Below are 11,972 nucleotides of genomic sequence, written 5' to 3'. Positions count from 1 at the left end.
CAAGGATCTCTTACAGGTCAGTGACAGAATTCAATTTACAGACTGACCACAGATCTCATTTGGGAAAGAACCGGTTTCATTGTGGCTTTGAGTAAAATGAAATTCTCTTGAAAATGTTTCCCTGCCAGCTCTTTGTGACACATCCAGCAGAGCCCAGCCTTTGTGTGGGATCTCCGAGAGGTTTTCTCAAAACTCGGGGGCTCACTGCTGGATAAACCCGTTCCCCTTGCAGATGTGTTCAGCTCTGCTGCTTTTTCCACCCAGTTTTCCCCTTGTTTCTTTTGTCTCTTTTGTCTCTTTCTTTCTGCTGCCCTCAGAAATGTCCTCAGTGATGGAGGAGGGCAGGGAACAGGGAATGATGAGGGTGATGATCCTCTGGTTTTTCAGCCCCTTTTGCTCCCTTGTGGCTGATCTCCATTTGTCCTGCAGCCAAGACTGGCTAAATTTTCTCCTTGTTCCAGCTCATGTCCTGAATGTGACAGGGGCTGGAGTCAGGGTAGATTTGGAGTTTGTCACTCCTCCATCAGCAGGAATTTCCCCATGGAAAGGCCTTGGAACTGCCATGGGGGGGGGGTTTGGGGTGCCCATCCATCCCTGGGGGTGGCACCCAGAGCTCTGGGCTGGGGACAAGGTGGGACTGGATGGTCCTGGAGCTCTTTTCTAACCATAATAATTCCATAATTCTCTGCAAGGCTGACCTGACTCTAAATTCTATGTTGTTAGCCTAAAATAGAAACAATTTGACAGTCTAAGTTTTCCTAGCAGTCATGAATATCACATTTTTGTGCTATGAGTTTCCTCTTTTTTTTTTTTTTAATTAAGAGCAATTTCTTTTAATTAAAACTAATTCCAAGGAATGCCTTGGTCTCAGTGATAAGTGAGGTTTGCCCTGTGCTGGCTGGGATGGGTGCAGCTTTCTGCAACTTGCCTACAAAGCTAAAGAAATGCAAAGCAGCTTATTGCTCAATTCTGCTGACTTTAGCAACCGGGGAGGACAAATTAAAAAAAGAAAAAGGAGAATATCTAGTCTCAACCTGGGCATTTAATGGGTCCCAAAATGTGCTGAACTCTTTAGTCTAAATGGGCTCTTTAGTGTGGTGTCAAATAAGTTAAAAAGCGAGGGAGCTTTACAAAGCTGCCTTCATTGTTTAAACTTGTTTCACTCATGTTAAGGCTAATGTACATTTATTCAGACTGACAAAGTGCTGAATTTACACAACAGGGATAGTAATAATTAGGTCAGATACTTTTCAAATGGCAGCAGGGGGGTGGGAATACTTGACTCTTTCATGCTTATGAATGGCAATGGTTATTAGCGCTGGCCAGGCCGACCACAATACCTGCAAATAAATGCTCCTGTCAGCCCTGGATTGCCCTGCACGGCCGGTGCCACCTCCAGCTGCTGCCTGCCTGCCCCAGCCGCTGGGAACACCCATTCCCAATGGCAGCACTTGGAATTTTAGTGAGCCCAGCGCTGAACTTTGGATCTGAGCTCCTCTTCACTGCCCGGCACCAATAAATTAAATTAACAAAATTGAGAAGCCGGCCGTTTAAACAGCATTGTCTGCTCACTTGGATGGAGTTGAGCTCTGATGTTTCACGTTGGATTACCCGGTTCTTACACACTGATGGTGCTGCCCTGAACCATTCCAGTGTCCCGGGGCAGGTGAGGTGTCCACGCCTCGCACCTTCCTCAGCTATTTGGTGCTGCTGACTCCTGGGACAGAGCCCCGCATTAGTCAGCCCGTGGAGCTCATCCAGCACTGCAGGATTTCTTTCTCCAAGAGCTTTTTTTCCCCCTTGTCTTTCCAAATATTTGAACAAGCGCTGTTGTTTCATTCAGTGCCGCCCAATCTGAATTGCTGTCAGCAGTGGCCGGCCTGGGCTGCTTGGATCTCTTAAACTGCAGCCCTTTACTCCCCCATTGAGGTTTCAGCTGCCCCAAGCTCATTCGGTTTGCATGTTCCCATTCCTTTAGGAATCATTAAACCCATCCCAGCGCTCTGGTCCCAATGGATGCAGCGGGGAGGCTCCATGGACAGCGCCAGCCGGCGCTCCAGTGGGCAAAATCCCCCCCAAAAAAGCTGGAATTTCACTGAACGGACCAAGTTTCAGTGCCGCACACAGCTTTTCCCCAGCTCCCTGCGAACGAGCACCTGTAAATGAGTGAGGGGCGCTCCTGGGGATGCAGCCCGGGCAATGCGGGATCCGCAGCAGGAGCAGGCGCCTGGAGCATCCCGAAATGCTGTGGGATGCATCGATCCCGAAGGAATGGCTGAGCACGGGGGTGGATTGAGTTTCTTCGAGACTTTTTTGGGTTTATTTGGTTTTATTTAAGGAGTTTGGAGCCAAAATCAGCCCGCGGGCCGAGGCCGGGCTGCTCTTCCCGGTGGCGGCCACGAGGGGGCGGCAGCGGCTCGGGCACGGCAGCGCCGGGACAGACAGAGGGACAGACAGAGGGACAGACAGAGGGACAGACAGAGGGACAGCGGGAATAGAGAGGGGATCGGGGGGGATAGGGGGGACAGGGAGGGGACAGAGAGGGGATAGAGGGGGACAGGGAGGGGACAGAGAGGGGATAGATGGGGGATAGGGGGGAGAGAGAGAGAGGACAGGGGACAGAGAGGGGACAGAGAGGGGATAGAAGGGGACAGGAGGGGATAGCGGGGACAGAGAGAGGAGGGAGGGACAGAGGAGAGAGAGGGGACAGAGAATCACAGGGGGCAACAGAGAGGGACGGAGAGGGGACAGAGAGGACAGGAGGGAGAGAGAGGGGATAGGAGGGGACATAGAGGGGGTAGAGACGGGACAGAGAGGGGATGGGAGACAGAGAAGGACAAAGCGGGATAGAGGGGACAGACAGGGGACGGGGGGGGACAGAGAGGGACAAGAGAGGGGACAAAGAGGGGCAGGAGAACAGAACGGCAGGGCTGTCCATACCCGTCCCTTCCCAGCCTCGGGCAGCCCGAGCGGTTCCCATCTCCCCTTTGCCCCCTCGGGCTGTGCCGCTGCCCCGCGGCTCCGGGGCACGGGCGGCGCTGCAGGAGCCGCGCTGCTGGGAAAATCCGGGATTTCGGGGCAAATCCATCGCCTCTGCCCTCCTTCCCTGCTCTCTCGGCTGTTTCACACACCCGATTTTTGTGTACACCTCATACCGAGGAGTCCATCCCAGCGGGGACATCAATGGTGACAAAGAGGTGGCGGCACAGAGGGAGAGGCAGAGCCCGAGCTCCCAAGTGACAGCAGCAGGATTCATTTCACTGCTTCATACACTGATTTTGCGAAGTCAGTCGGTCAGAAAATAAAGAGTTTGTTACACAGACAATTCCTGTCTCTCAGAGCTTGTTTCCGTCCCAGATCAGAATGAAAAGCACAAACTGCTCCCCCAAGAAATGTTCTGTAAGATGATGATTTGGGAGAATTGTTCCAGCAATGTTCAAATATTTTCTTAATAAAAACAAGCTACTCAGAGAATTAACATTGCATATATCCTAAAGTTGAAACGAAATAAAACATTTTGCTCTGTCATCTCCTAAAAACGATGTAAATAGCTGAATGTTTAGGATTTAAATCCTATTTTCTGGCATCTGTATTAATTTGAAACATTTTCTCCTTGCAGGGTTTAGTGCTTCACGTTTGATTTGGAGAAATCTTGGAGTCAAGTTGGAATTTCAGAAACAAAAGAGGGAAAGAAAAACTTGTCTTCTATTTTAGGGTCCTGCAGTACTGGAAATGCAAAGGCTGCAGAGTGAATATTTAATGAGTGCATGAGAATCCCAAAAAGTGTAAAGCAAATGCCATGCAGCAGTCGCCTTGCCTCGTTCAGCATTAAGACATTAAAAATAGATTTACAGATTTCATCATGCGATTGCAACATTCACACAGGTTGGGATTTTTAATTTAACTTTGAACTGGATCATGCAGATTGCAGGCAGACCAGAATGGACTTTATTCTAATGGGAGAATTTGCTTTATGCAGGATTAACATATCAAAGGCAGGGCAGGATTTGGGGAGAAGATGGCACAAGGATGGGTTGGCACCCAGGGGAGCTGCTGGCACTGGAGGGGATTTCAGGCCATGAATTTGGGTGGCACTTGCTCTGCTCTTGTCACATTCCTTGTGTTCCCATTGGGATTGGTTCAGGCTGATAAATTGTGCTCCAATCCTCCCTTGCTGTTTGGGCTCTGGCCAAACAGAGGTGGCACCATCCTGGTTTAAAAAAATAACTGAAACGTTAAGGAAAAGTGTGTTGGCACTGCTGGCTGGGTGAGTTAATTAGTGCTGGGTGAGTTAATCGGTGCCATCCCCTCCCGCTCCCTCCTCACAGGTGCCGGCACACCCTCACTGAGGGGTGGCTCAGGATGGCTTCAACATCAGCCAGAAATTATTGACAGGAGATAAATTCAAGGCAGGCACGGGTTTCCAGGGTTTGTGTCCCCAGCAGGGCTGCAGAATTTGGGGGTGCAGTGGGAAGGGTGATGACAGAAAGGACAGGGGCAGGTCCTGGCCCCAGGGTGGTGCAGGGCATCCCTGCCGTGCTCTGGGTGCTCCCCTTGGGAATGCACCTGCAGCTGTGCTGGGTGTGACTGCTGCCCTTCAAACAGCCCCAGCAATGGCATCCTCGGCTCTTCCACTCCAGCAGGACCAGAGAAACCTTCCCCAGAAAGGCAGGACACCCCTGTGAGCCCCCCAAGGGGTCATTTTGTGTCTGTCACATTTTACTGTGCACCCAACACGAGGACATCAGATGGCATCACACCCCCTGCCACCTCCCAGGGCAGGATATCCATCAGCAGGAGCAGTCTGGTGTGAAAATGTGAAAATGTGAAAATGTGATAATCCAACCCAGCTCTTTGAGCAGAGGCTCCCCTCAACAGCTGAATTCCCAGTGTCACATCAGTGAGTTTTTCCTGCAGGGTGGAATAAAACACTCTGCTCCCACTCAGCCCTCACTGCTGTGGTGGATTCTGAGTGCTCTGCAGGGCTGGTGGCATGTCACCCATGTCACCATCACAGGGTTATCCCTGGTTCCCAGTCACAAAATGATCCATATGAGAGCAGCCCAGCAATGGCACGAACGAAAGGAATGAACACAACCCTGCAATTGTGTCTGAGACCTCTGGAGCCTTCTGGGAAGCACCACTCAACCCCCAGCATGGAACATCCCCTCAGCCACAGCGTTGGGCAAGAGCCTTGACCAGAGCAACCATTATTGACTTCAAAACCTCCCAGAGCTGCGTGGCCACAGCAATGCAGGGCAAAACTGGAGCAGGCAGAGCAAAGCAGAGCGGGGCGGGCTTGCAGAGATCCCTTCCTGCAGATATCCACAGCTGCAGAGCTTCCTGCAGGGACTTGCCCTGGCTGGGCTGCAGTGTGGGCATGGGCACACGCAGGGGAGAAATGCTGGATGGATTGGCAGGGAGCAGAGAGAGAATTCCTGCAGGATTGGGGCTGCTGCACATGCAGAGAATTCCTGCTGGATTGGCAGGGAGCAGAGAATTCCTGCAGGATTGGCAGGGAGCAGAGAATTCCTGCAGGATTGGGGCTGCTGCACATGCAGAGAATTCCTGCAGGATTGGCAGGGAGCAGAGAGAGAATTCCTGCAGGATTGGGGCTGCTGCACATGCAGAGAATTCCTGCAGGATTGGCAGGGAGCAGAGAATTCCTGCAGGATTGGGGCTGCTGCACATGCAGAGAATTCCTGCTGGATTGGCAGGGAGCAGAGAATTCCTGCAGGATTGGCAGGGAGCAGAGAATTCCTGCAGGATTGGGGCTGCTGCACATGCAGAGAATTCCTGCTGGATTGGCAGGGAGCAGAGAATTCCTGCAGGATTGGGGCTGCTGCACATGCAGAGAATTCCTGCTGGATTGGCAGGGAGCAGAGAATTCCTGCAGGATTGGCAGGGAGCAGAGAATTCCTGCTGGATTGGGGCTGCTGCACATGCAGAGAATTCCTGCAGGATTGGCAGGGAGCAGAGAGAGAATTCCTGCAGGATTGGGGCTGCTGCACATGCAGAGAATTCCTGCTGGATTGGCAGGGAGCAGAGAATTCCTGCAGGATTGGCAGGGAGCAGAGAGAGAATTCCTGCAGGATTGGGGCTGCTGCACATGCAGAGAATTCCTGCAGGATTGGCAGGGAGCAGAGAGAGAATTCCTGCAGGATTGGGGCTGCTCAGGGAGAGGTGACAGTTCTGGTCATTGGCTGGGAACTGAGTTATCTCCTTCCTCCTCCCTGAGTTACCTCTATCTTCAGAAATGGAACATGAGGTGCTTTGTGAGCTCCTGGCGCTGGGAGCTGTCCTGAGGATGAGGATGCTGTGTTCTGCCAGGGCACAAATGAAGCTCTTGCTTTAACACTTGGCCTTTTTGGAAATGTGCACTCTCCAGCCAGCTCCAGCAGCTCAGGCCTTCACGGGCCCTTTGCAAACAGCCTGTGCATGATAGCAAAGAAAAATAAACTTTTGTTCGCTGTGTGCTGCTCCCTCAGATGCGCTGGGAGGAGGCTGAGGAATCAAAGTGGGAGATGCTGAGAGCTGGCCTCTGTTAGCAGCTGGTCAGAAACAGCAAACCCAGCAAATCCTGCATTTGAGGGGCACAGACACTGCCCAGAGTATTGATCATTTTTTACACCAAAATATTGGATTTTAGTGTTACAGCAAAACTGCCAAGAAGGAGATTATGCCACATAAGACACCCAAAGTGTCACGGTGCTTTTATGGTATTTTTTCACATGATCTCTTTGCCTTTATTCTTCTAAAGCAGAAATCACCTGCCTGAGGAGTCTGGGCTGTCTAAGAGTTGGGATCCATCCATAGTGTTGGGTAAAATTCATGGTAGCATCTGCAACTGTATTTGCTGATTTTATCTGTTCTTCTTTTCAGGTTATCCTGTATTTAATGAGAGGGGGAGTTTTTTCCTGAGATAAAATTTCAGATTTATCTGAAGCAAAGAAGCAAGTGCTTGTGAAATGAGTTCATTCCTCCCCATCAGAGCTGGGTTCAAGACTCAGAGATTATTGAAAGTGTTTTCACTCATTCAGCTTGGAGCATTCCCATGGGATTTTTAACCTCTGAGCATGTTTCCTTTCATCAGCAGCAATTGCAGAACTCTGCAATGACTTTTTCTCCTTTGGTGCAAAAGTTAAATATGAATTTATGGCGTGATTGCATTGAGATTTCAGAACTGGGCTGCAAAAATCGAAGTTGCTGTCATCTTACCTGCCTGGAGATTACAGACAGATAACACTTGCTAAACACCCCATACCTTGGATGATATATTGATCTCCAGAGGATTTTTATTAAGCTGCTCTGAAATTATTCCCAAAGGATGCAAACCTCGGCTTAGCTACAATTGCTACCCACAGTCTTTAAAGAACATTCTGAAACCTTTTTGCTAAACAATCTGCTCAGCTGCTACCAGCTTTTACCCAATATTCAAATGACACTTCTTTCCTTTTCAACCCTTGCCAAGCTGAGGTTATTAAGAAAGAGATACAAATTAAAAGGATTAAAAATGCAACTCTAATTAAACACATATGAGCAGTTAAAAGTCGGCTCTGCCCTGGTTATCTGCGCACACAGAAATATCACACACAACCCAAAGCAGCCAAAGTCTCCATTAGGAGCTCGCTGAAGGCACCACCAGAGCAATCACACCCTGTGCCTCCTCTGCAGCTGCTGCTGGGGAGGAATTGAGGAGCTTTTTTAGAATGGGTCTTGAAATATTTGTTAGAATGGGATGAGTCTTGAGGTATTTTTTAGAATGAGATGAGTCTTGAAGTGTTTTTTGGAATGAGTCTTGAAATATTTGTTAGAATGAGATGAGTCTTGAAATATTGTTTTAGAATGAGTCTTGAAGTGTTTTTTAGAATGAGATGAGTATTGAAATATTTTTTAGAATGAGATGAGTATCGAAATATTGTTTTAGAATGAGATGAGTCTTGAAATATTTTTTAGCATGAGTATCGAAATATTTTTTAGTATGAGATGAGTCTTGAAATATTTTTTAGAATGAGATGAGTCTTGGGGTATTTTTAGAATGAGATGAGTCTTGAAGTGTTTTTTGGAATGAGATGAGTCCTGAAGTGTTTTTTGGAATGAGTCTTGAAATATTTGTTAGAATGAGATGAGTCTTGAAATATTGTTTTAGAATGAGTCTTGAAGTGTTTTTTAGAATGAGATGAGTATTGAAATATTTTTTAGAATGAGATGAGTATCAAAATATTGTTTTAGAATGAGATGAGTCTTGAAATATTTTTTAGCATGAGTATCGAAATATTTTTTAGTATGAGATGAGTCTTGAAATATTTTTTAGAATGAGATGAGTCTTGAGGTATTTTTTAGAATAAGTCTTATATTCTTTAGAATGAGTCTTGAAATATTTTTTTAGAATGAATCTTGAAATAATTTTAATATGAGATGAGTCTTGAAATATTTTTTAGAATGAATCTTGAAATATTTTTCAGGATGAGTCTTCAAGCGCTTTTTAGATGAGATGAGCCGTTGCTCTCCCCACTTTCGAGGAAGCAGCAGCTGAGGGTGGGAGGAAGGAGAGGATTCTCCCCTTGCATCCCCCGTGGGTTTGAGCTCTGGTTGTCCCCAAAATCTGAGCCAGGGTGGGGTGGCTGCCCTTTCCCAGCAGATCTGGGGTTTCTCTTGGGTTTCTCCTCACAAGAATGTGCTACAAAAACACGCCAAGCCACGGTGAATCTCTCCATGACGAAAGTGAGTTGGTATCTCTTAAATAAGTATCCAAACAAGCCCTTGAAGACACATAATCACCAAGCAGCATCTGTGATCACAGCTCGGTGTTTTAAAGGATTAGGGGGGGATTAGGACCGTTTGTAAATTCCTCGCCGACCTTTTGTACGGCGGGGATGGAATATTTTTTTTAAGGAATTCACAGACTGTCTGCTAAAAGCCTTTATTCCCCTGATTTGTGCTGGGTGTGGACTGCTCTGGGATTTTTTCGAAAGGCGGCATAACATGGCTCATCAATCTAGGCTGCACATAAATCCTGCTTTGTATGATTCCTAATGGGTTCCTGCTCCTCGTGAAGAGTGGGAAAACCTCCTTGCACTGGGGAATAACAGGTCCTGTCATTGTGCCACTGGTGCTGCTGGTTTAACACCCCACCTGGGGGGGAAATGAGCAGGGTTTGATCCCCAAGAGGAGTTCCAGAAAAGCCTCTCATGGCTCCTGTGGGCCCATCATGATTGGTTTGAACATTAAATAGTCAGGGCTATCCAGACAGGGTAACAGGACTTTCCTGCTTTTTCTGGGAATGGGAGAAGCTGGACAGGGGAGGGGAGGAACACCCTGCCCCGTGCCTGCATCCAGGTGAGGTGAGCTGGCATTGTTTGGAGGCACTGAGGGTCAGACAGGGGTGCTCAGAGCATCCCTTGGGCCAAGGGAATAGGAAATATTGCATTAAAAAAAAAAAAATAAAAAATCTGTGTGCTTGAATGGTTCATTTTGCCATATTCCTTCTGGCTGCTGTCATCTTCTCCCCAGAGGGAGAATTCCACCCTGCTGAGGGTGTGGGGATGGAATTCCTGGGCTGCCCAGCTCTGCCTGCAGCTCCCAGCCAGGTGCAGCAGTCCCTGCCTGCCTGCAGGTGTGCCAAGGACAGGGCAGTAAAACAGCCTGCAAACTGGGAGCTTTCCGCTCATTTGTGTTCTCAAAAAGTCTGAATGTTCAAAGCTCTGCAAGTGACATTTCCTCTGCAATTTTATCACTTTTCCTTTAGCCAAAAGCCAACCTTGACCACGAAATCTGCTTTTTGTGTGTGATCTCCTGCTGCTCTGGAGACATCTCAGAGCTGTGATCCTGGACTGGAGAATAATTCTGGACACCCCTTTAGGAGAGCAAAATCTGCCTTTGACAATTCTGCACCTTCTCATCTGCATTTTCTGATTTCTCTTATTTTTATGCTTTTTACCAAGGTACAACCATAAGGAATTGAAAAGATAGATAGATAGATAGATAGATAGATAGATAGATAGATAGATAGATTAGATATTAGATCATAGATATCCCTGGCAGTGTCCAAGGCCAGCTTGGAGCAGCCTGGTCTGATGGAAGGTGTCCCAGCCCATGGCAGGGCTGGAATGAGAGAAGCTTTAAGATCCCTTCCAACCAAACCTTCTGTGATTCCATGATTTATAGAGGGAAGGGAGGGTCCCCTCAATGTCAGCCTTCTGACCCTTTGCTGTTATCTGAGCTGGGGACTCGGGTGAAAATTGGGGTTTTGTTAAAAATCCAAGCACCAGCATCCTCCCTGCCAGGGAAAGAGAGAGGGATGCCATCCCATCCCATCCCACCCCATCCCATCCCATCCATCCCATCCCATCCCATCCCATCCCATCCATCCCATCCCATCCCACCCCATCCATCCCATCCCATCCCACCCCATCCATCCCATCCCATCCCACCCCATCCATCCCATCCCATCCCATCCATCCCATCCCATCCCATCCCATCCCATCCATCCCATCCCATCCCATCCCATCCCATCCCATCCCATCCCATCCCATCCATCCCATCCATCCCATCCCATCCCATCCCATCCCACCCCATCCCATCCCATCCATCCCATCCCATCCCATCCATCCCATCCCATCCCACCCCATCCATCCCATCCCATCCCACCCCATCCATCCCATCCCATCCCATCCCACCCCATCCATCCCATCCCATCCCATCCATCCCATCCCATCCCATCCCACCCCATCCATCCCATCCCATCCCATCCATCCCATCCATCCCACCCCACCCCATCCCACCCCATGTCTGTTTGGCAGCTCCTTTTCTCCCTCCCGCCTCTCCTTTGCCTGTATTTAGAGCAGGGTGCCCTTGCCAGGCCCTGAGTGGGGAATTAGGGCACGGGATGTGAATTTTTGTCCCTGATTGTCCCTCGGAGGTGGCCCCAGGGCCGGGCTGAGGAGGTGCAGGAGCTCTGTGTGTCCCTGAGCAGAGGTGCAGGAGCTCTGTGTGTCTGTGTGTCCATAACCAAGGTGCAGGAGCTCTGTGTGTCTGTGTGTCCATAACCAAGGTGCAGGAGCTCTGTGTGTCTGTGTGTCCATAACCAAGGTGCAGGAGCTCTGTGCGTCCATAACCAAGGTGCAGGAGCTCTGTGTGTCCCTAACCAAGGTGCAGGAGCTCTGTGTGTCCCTAACCAGAGGTGCAGGAGCTCTGTGTGTCCATAACCAAGGTGCAGGAGCCCTGTGTGTCCCCAAGCAGAGGTGCAGGAGCCCTGTGTGTCTGTGTGTCCCTAACCAAGGTGCAGGAGCCCTGTGTGTCCCTAACCAGAGGTGCAGGAGCTCTGTGTGTCTGTGTGTCCCTAACCAAGGTGCAGGAGCTCTGTGTGTCCCCAAGCAGAGGTGCCGGAGCTCTGTGTGTCTGTGTGTCCATAACCAAGCTGCAGGAGCTCTGTGTGTCCATAACCAAGGTGCAGGAGCTCTGTGTGTCTGTGTGTCCCTAACCAAGGTGCAGGAGCTCTGTGTGTCCCTAACCAAGGTGCAGGAGCTCTGTGTGTCCCTAACCAAGGTGCAGGAGCTCTGTGTGTCCGTAACCAAGCTGCTCCCCTGCACAAACACACCCACGGGGTTCTGCAGGGTCAGCCCCGAGGAAAGGCAGCAATTCACAGCAGTTTAATTAACTGTGAGCCACTGAAATGCAGTCACCTGCCAGGGAGAGCAGAGCCAGCCCCATCGGGGTGTGAAATGGGGGAAATGTCCCGGTTTGGGAGCGGAGTGGGTGTAAACCTTCCCCTCAAAGCGGGCAGGGATCAGCACACACAGGCCCATTATTGCTAATTGCAGCTTCACCTTTTAGCCAGGTATTTAAAAATGAGCTAATCCTTGCATATTTAATGTCCTGTTTCTTCATGAGCACGGGGATTAATTGGGAAATGGGAGGAACTGGGAGAGAGGGGCAGGGGCAGAGCAGCCCTGGGGTGCCTGCCCTCCCTC

Source organism: Ammospiza caudacuta, chromosome 15, assembly GCF_027887145.1.
Source record: "Ammospiza caudacuta isolate bAmmCau1 chromosome 15, bAmmCau1.pri, whole genome shotgun sequence".
NCBI lineage: Eukaryota > Metazoa > Chordata > Aves > Passeriformes > Passerellidae > Ammospiza > Ammospiza caudacuta.
This window is presented reverse-complemented; position numbering follows the sequence as displayed.